This window comes from Procambarus clarkii, unplaced genomic scaffold, assembly GCF_040958095.1.
Source record: "Procambarus clarkii isolate CNS0578487 unplaced genomic scaffold, FALCON_Pclarkii_2.0 HiC_scaffold_185, whole genome shotgun sequence".
NCBI classification, from domain to species: domain Eukaryota; kingdom Metazoa; phylum Arthropoda; class Malacostraca; order Decapoda; family Cambaridae; genus Procambarus; species Procambarus clarkii.
The window spans coordinates 174629-182198 of record NW_027189218.1 but is presented as its reverse complement, the minus strand read 5'-3'; positions in this window follow the sequence as shown (position 1 = coordinate 182198).

The window sequence follows — 7570 nt, the reverse complement described above, 5'->3', positions numbered from 1 at the left end:
TCGACTCGTAATCGTAGCTCATTCGATCCCACGGTGATGGAACAAACGGAAATCAGGAGAGTTTCTATCATTCTGATGCCCCTGTTACCTAGCAGTAAATATGTACCTGGGCGTTAGACAGCTGTTACGGGCTGCTTCCTGGGTGTGTGTGTGTGGAATGTTTTTTATTAGTTAGTAATAATTGATTGACAGTTGAGAGGCGGGCCGAAAGAGTAGAGCTCAACCCTCGCAAGCACAACTAGGTGAACACAACTAGATAAATACTAACCAAGCACGATCTCGACAATCCATTACACACACAACCCCCCCTCCCCCTCCCCCACCCCAACTCCCCAAATCGTTCTACCTAAGTCAATAAAAAATTAAGACAAATCAATTAATTCACCAAAAATACTAACTATAAATAAAGGAACCAAATTTGAGACATACAGCGACTCCAGCGTGGTCTAGTTGGAAGAGAACGTGTTCTCATCTGGATAGATTGCGATCGAGTCTGTCGGAACGGGTGTGTAACTGCAGGGCACAAATATTTGTGTGTCCCCTCCTGTAGCTGCCTCTGTTTCGACAGGTTCCCTGGATAGCTGGAATTGGCCTGGCCCTTGGAAAGTGGGGAAGGGGTGAAATCCGTTGGGCCCACGGATGGATACCTTGGATCCATGGACCTAGAGCAGGTCTAATCACCTGGGATTCGAACCCACGGTGGGAATAAGGGAGGAGATATGGGAAGGGGGGGGGGAGGATGTTTCCCTGGAACCAAACCTCACATAAACCCGGACACTAACACACACACACACACCCTCACCCGAACACTCACTGGGGCACTCACACTCACACATACCCATAGACTGTGATAAGGGAGACCATCTGAGGGGACACAGATGTCCTCCTGGACCCACAGGTATAACCGGACACACACGCACCCGGACACTCACAGGGACATTCACACTCACACACACTCGCCCGGACACTCACAGGGACACTCACACTCACACACATCCATAGACACAAACTGTGATAAGGGAGACCATCTGAGGGGACACAGATGGCCTCCTGGACACACAAGTATATATCAATATTTAATTTATTATTTATTATTTAATTTTATTAAATAAGTAATCAAATTAATGTTTTTTTAATAAATTATTATTTTATTAAATTATTAAATAATTATAATAATAAAACAAATTAAATTAAATTTAATAATTAAATATTAATTATTTAATTTACAAATATGACAGATTTTATGTATATATATATATATATATATATATATATATATATAATATATATATAATATATATATATAATATATATATATATATATATATATATATATATAATATATATATATAAAATATATAAATAATATATATATATATACAATATATATATATATATATATATATATATATATATTGTGACGATAATCTCCTTCAAGAGATTGAGCCTGCTCTTCCCTCCATAATTACGTCTTCACAATTATATAAAAAGACTAGGGAAGAAATGTCCAACAACGACAACAACACCAGCAAGGCTTGCCAGGGTGAGCAAAACGTATGCAGCCAGCCACCTGTTCGAACTCCAACCACCAAACTACCCGTTGATCGCTACGGCTCCGCTGATTGGTCGCCGGTCTGGCTGCACCTGCACTCGCCCCCCAATACTACCTGATGTCTGGGGTCGCCCCAACATCAGTCCTCAGAATGTTCAGTGCTTTCGTGGCCAGCACTCCTCCCAGCTAGACTCTAGCGTGTACTGAGAAGAGTGGTGGCTTTAAGCCAATATTCCAGCACCTCCCACTTACCTTTGTGTTGCACTTCTTGTTATTTTGCCTTAACGTAACTTTTCATTGTGTCATTTAAGTATTCTTATTATTTTGATTGATTGATTTTATTATAAGAATTTGTTTGTGCATTATTTTCATGTTTTGATTTATTTAACGTAATTAAAATTTCATTGTTAAAGTTTACTTGTGTTTTGTGTGTCTTCTCCTTACCTTACCACAGACGAAGTTCCAGTTTTTCTATTTTTTTTATAACTATGTGACGAGGCCATACCCCTAGCCTTAAACAGCCGAACACCAACGCGTTACCGTCACAAGTTATATGGGGGCCTGTCCGGGAGCTTCACTCAGGTACTGGTGCCAAGTGGTAATTTATGGTAAGCGTATTTAACTTTGTTAACGTAGCTTTACTATTTTTCATTCAATTTCATTTTTTATAAGGTGCGGTGTATTGTGCATTACGAGAGTAACATATAGTGAAGGTGAGACAACTTTGGATTACGTGGTGACTGTAGGCCTCAGTCATACTCTTAATTGGTCATCTCTCCCTCCTTGTTATTACTCGTAGTTACCATCTATGTCCCTTGAATATTTCTCATTCTGACAGATCATCATATTGGTACCCTGGTACTGTGGTCTGCCCCGGGTCAAGAGTACCCAATCTTCTGCAATCTGACTGTAGGAGGACAAAGAGGGCCATAGTTCCTCTAGCTCGAACTTTAGTTGCTGAATTGGGACCTCAGCAGCAGTTCTCGTCACCAGTTGACACCTCGCACCCCTACACGTCAGTCAGAGATGATGATACATACAACGGTAGGGAATTAGCTTATTTTTTCAGAGCACAAAAATTCACTAATTCTGTAAGTATCATATTAAATTCAGTAGGAAAAACTTGCTTTATGTCCTATAGAGACTCGGCAAGGTATGCCTACATCCTTGGACTACCAATTTTACTTTTGAAGCATTTAACTGTTTCATTTGTTTTCGAAACTCTGTTTCATTTGTTAGTAGGATTTTCTTGCCCTTATCCTCTTACATGAGTACCGGGTACAAGATTTCCTGCGCCCTTGATTTAATTTAATCATTTAATATCTTTCACTTAACGTTAATTGTTAAAGATCACACAGGATAGGTACCAGTTGCCACGTTGTCCTGTTTCTGACATTTCATTATTGAACATTCGTGTACCTTTATTTGCTAATTTCACCATGTTTCGTCTCCAAACTTTCCGTGCAAATCCAGCAGATGAAATAGGGACTTTAAGTCGTGCCAAGAGGACTGAACTACAAACTCTTGCACATGAGTATCAGCTAGAAGTTCCCTACCAAGCCAACAAAAATGACCTACACAACCTGTTGCTGGATTACTATTTAGAGCAAGGTAAGATAGACTCTGAAACTCATGAAACTTACTATATTGCAGAGAAAACTGATTTGGCAACGCTGAAACTTAAACTAGAGCTGGCCAAGATTGAACGTGAGCAGCAAAGGGAAGCCCGCGAACAGCAAAGGGAAGCAGCTGACATACGAAGGGAAGAGATCGCCCTCAAGGAACGTGAGTTTGCAATGCTCCGTGAACGTGAACGCTTACAGCTTGAAACCAAACAACGCGAGTTGGAAATACAACGCGAACATGACAAGCAACAAGCGACTCTGGCTCTTGAGTGTCGTCAACGGGAATACACGTTGGAAACTTCACACCTCGCTCAACGCCAGCAAGCTACTGCCAATCTTCCCGTCAGTTTTAATATATCACATGCAAGTAAGTTAATGCCATCCTTTGTAGAAGCAGAAGTTGATGTGTTCTTTACCACCTTTGAAACCCTTGCTAATCAACTCAGTTGGCCTGTCAACCAATGGGCCACACTTCTCAGAGTCCATCTTACAGGTAGAGCTGCAGTCACACTCAGTACTTTGGCGTCTGAGAATGACTACTACACTCTGAAACAAGCAGTGTTAGACGCCTACCTACTTTCCACAGAAAGTTATAGAAGGAAATTCCGTGACCACCTGAAGGCAAGTACCACTACCTTCCTCGAGTTTGCCAACACGAAACGGAGGTATTTCATGAAATGGCTGGAAGCAGCACATGTCTCTACTTTTACAGAACTCGTCAACCTGATGCTTGTTGAAGAATTCTTGAGACGTGTGCCGCCTCCTGTCCGCCTCTACTTAGCAGATAAAGAAGAAACCGACTACCTGAAGTGTGCTAAGTCGGCTGACACTTACAGCCTCATCCACCGGCTGACACCTGAACCATCCTCCAGTAAGAAGTCGTGGTACAGTTACGAGAAGGTGAGCCCCGATCAAGCTGGTTCACAACTGTACTGCAAGTATTGTAGACTCTATGGACATACCATAGACAAGTGTGGTAAGTCTCAATACAAGGGAACCACTGACCAACAACGACCCAAACCAACTCCTCCTAAGTCCGGTAAGCCTGTGATGAATGTTGGTGTTGATGTTAATGATCTTTCTCTTTTCAGTAACCACCTGTATACTGGAACTGTCTCTGCCAACGGTTCAAATCCGGAGGGACGTTTCAAATTGAAGATCTTGAGGGACACAGCGGCTCTACAATCGATCATCTTGAAGTCGGCTGTGCCCAACATAGTCTACACCGGGGAAACAGTCTTCATCACTGACCTCACTGCTACCACTCCATACCCTCTCGCCAGAGTCCACCTGGATTGTCCCTACGTGAACAGGGAAGTCCAAGTCGCCGTCAGGGAAAAGCCTTTTCCCATGCCTGGAGTGCAACTTCTCCTAGGCAACGACTTGGCAGAAGACCTGCAACCGACCAACCTGATCGTCATGGACAAACCCCAGGTGTGTAACTCTGTGCCCAGAAACCCTATTCTTGAGTATGTTCCAGCAGAGGTTCAAGAGAGTGATGAAGTTTCTCCTCCGGTTCTCGTGACCACCCGTGCACAAGCCGCACGTCCACAGCCAGCTGACTCTACTGCTACCGCTGTCCCTCAAGACCCTCAGAAACTACCCCCGCATCTGACCAAGTTGGAGTTCCGTAAGTTGCAGAGGGAAGATCTTACTTTAACACCATTGTTTTTCCAGGCTGAGACTCAACCCGACAGTATTCCTGGGTTCTTCCTAGAGAACGACTTGCTCTACCGCAGATATAGACCCAGTAAACTGAAGGAGGAGGACGATTGGGCCAACATCGAACAACTTGTGATTCCCACCAGCCTGCGGCCCACTATTCTACACCTGGCCCACGGAGCATTCTCCCACTACGGCTTCAACAAGACTTACCATGGGATTCGCCAAGACTACTACTGGCCAGGTATGGTAAATAACGTCAAACAGTACGTAAAACAGTGTCATACATGTCAGATGGCAGGCAAACCGAACGTCTCCATTCCCAGAGCACCACTGATTCCCATACAGGTGCCTGCGGAACCTTTCCACAGACTCATAATAGACTGTGTTGGTCCTTTACCTCGGACCAGTTCAGGTAACGCCTACATCCTAACCATCCTGTGTCCTACCACCAGATTTCCCATAGCAGTTCCAGTGAAGAACATCACGGCTGCTACGGTTATCAAACATCTATTGAAGATCTTCACTCAATACGGATTTCCCAGGGAGATTCAAAGTGACTGTGGCACCAACTTCACCAGTGATCTCTTCAAAAGGACACTGGAGGAGTTCAACATCAAACAGGTATTGTCCAGCCCCTATCATCCTGCTTCACAGGGTTCTCTTGAACGTAGTCATCAGACCATCAAAGCACTCTTGAAAAAGTTTTGTAGTGAAACCTCGAAGGATTGGGATAAGCAGATTGACCTTATAATGTGTATTTTCAGAAGTCTCCCCAATGAGTCCCTAGGAGTATCTCCTTATGAGATGCTCTACGGCCGTAAGTGCCGTACTCCCCTTAAGGCTTTCAAAGACTCTCTCAGAGATGCCACCTTCAGTGAGCATCAGAATGTGCCCCAGTTTCTTCAAAACCTTCAGCACATTCTAGAGAGAGTCCACCGCTTTGCCCATGATAATCTATTGAAAGCCCAGGTGAGAATGAAGACTCATTACGACCAGACCAGCAAAGTAAGAAAATTCAAGCCGGGAGACTTCGTCCTTGCCTATTTTCCTATCCCAGGTTCACCTTTACAAAACAAATTTTCAGGACCCTACTGCGTCAAAGAGTGCAGAAGCAACAACACATACGTCATAGAGACTCCAGATAGGCGGCGGAAGACCCAGCTGTGCCACGTCAACCTCCTGAAGCAATATAATGGTACTCCTCCCACTGTCTTGATTAATTGTTCTACCTTCACAGAACCCTACATCCACAGGGAGACCATCCCGGCTTCTTCTCCCGAAAGCACTGACAAGGAGTCGGCGCTTTCTAATTCCAAAATCCTTAATGATCTTCCCAAATGCTTTCAGGATAATACTCGTGCTCCTATGCCCTCTTCTAATTCCACTCTCACCTCGTCAGATAAGCCCTACATCCTCCATGTCGACGCCAATGGTACCGACGATGGTGGTGTCGTGATGCAGCAACGAGGCGAGAAGAATACACCTGTCAGCGACTACTGCTACAAGGAACGACGGAACAATTGGCAAGGAGCTACTCTTCCTCATCCTGAAGCTTCAGCACTTCACTCCACACCTGAAAAGTGCTCGGTCCACCATCAATACGGACCACACCACCCTACACCTCCTGCAGCACGCCCACTTCTCATCTCCACGTCTTCTACTATGGGCTTGCTAACTGCAGAAATTCAACCTGGAGACACGCTATATCAAGAGTCTGACAACATCTTAGCCCATGATCTCTCCAGAGTTTATGAAGTAGAAGCAACTCCATCCATTACTCCACCACATAACGACGTACTTCTTCCAGAACCGCAGGCTTCGGGGGAGAGTTGTGACGATAATCTCCTTCAAGAGATTGAGCCTGCTCTTCCCTCCATAATTACGTCTTCACAATTATATAAAAAGACTAGGGAAGAAATGTCCAACAACGACAACAACACCAGCAAGGCTTGCCAGGGTGAGCAAAACGTATGCAGCCAGCCACCTGTTCGAACTCCAACCACCAAACTACCCGTTGATCGCTACGGCTCCGCTGATTGGTCGCCGGTCTGGCTGCACCTGCACTCGCCCCCCAATACTACCTGATGTCTGGGGTCGCCCCAACATCAGTCCTCAGAATGTTCAGTGCTTTCGTGGCCAGCACTCCTCCCAGCTAGACTCTAGCGTGTACTGAGAAGAGTGGTGGCTTTAAGCCAATATTCCAGCACCTCCCACTTACCTTTGTGTTGCACTTCTTGTTATTTTGCCTTAACGTAACTTTTCATTGTGTCATTTAAGTATTCTTATTATTTTGATTGATTGATTTTATTATAAGAATTTGTTTGTGCATTATTTTCATGTTTTGATTTATTTAACGTAATTAAAATTTCATTGTTAAAGTTTACTTGTGTTTTGTGTGTCTTCTCCTTACCTTACCACAGACGAAGTTCCAGTTTTTCTATTTTTTTTATAACTATGTGACGAGGCCATACCCCTAGCCTTAAACAGCCGAACACCAACGCGTTACCGTCACAATATATATATATATATATATATATATATATATATATATATATATATATATATATATATATATACATGCGAACAAGCCTTAATGGTCCCCAGGACTATATGCAACTGAAAACTCACATGCCAGAAGTGACTCGAACCCATACTGCCAGGAGCAATGCAACTGGTATGTACAGGACGCCTTAAACCGATTGTGTCAATTTTATAGGAATATATTAGT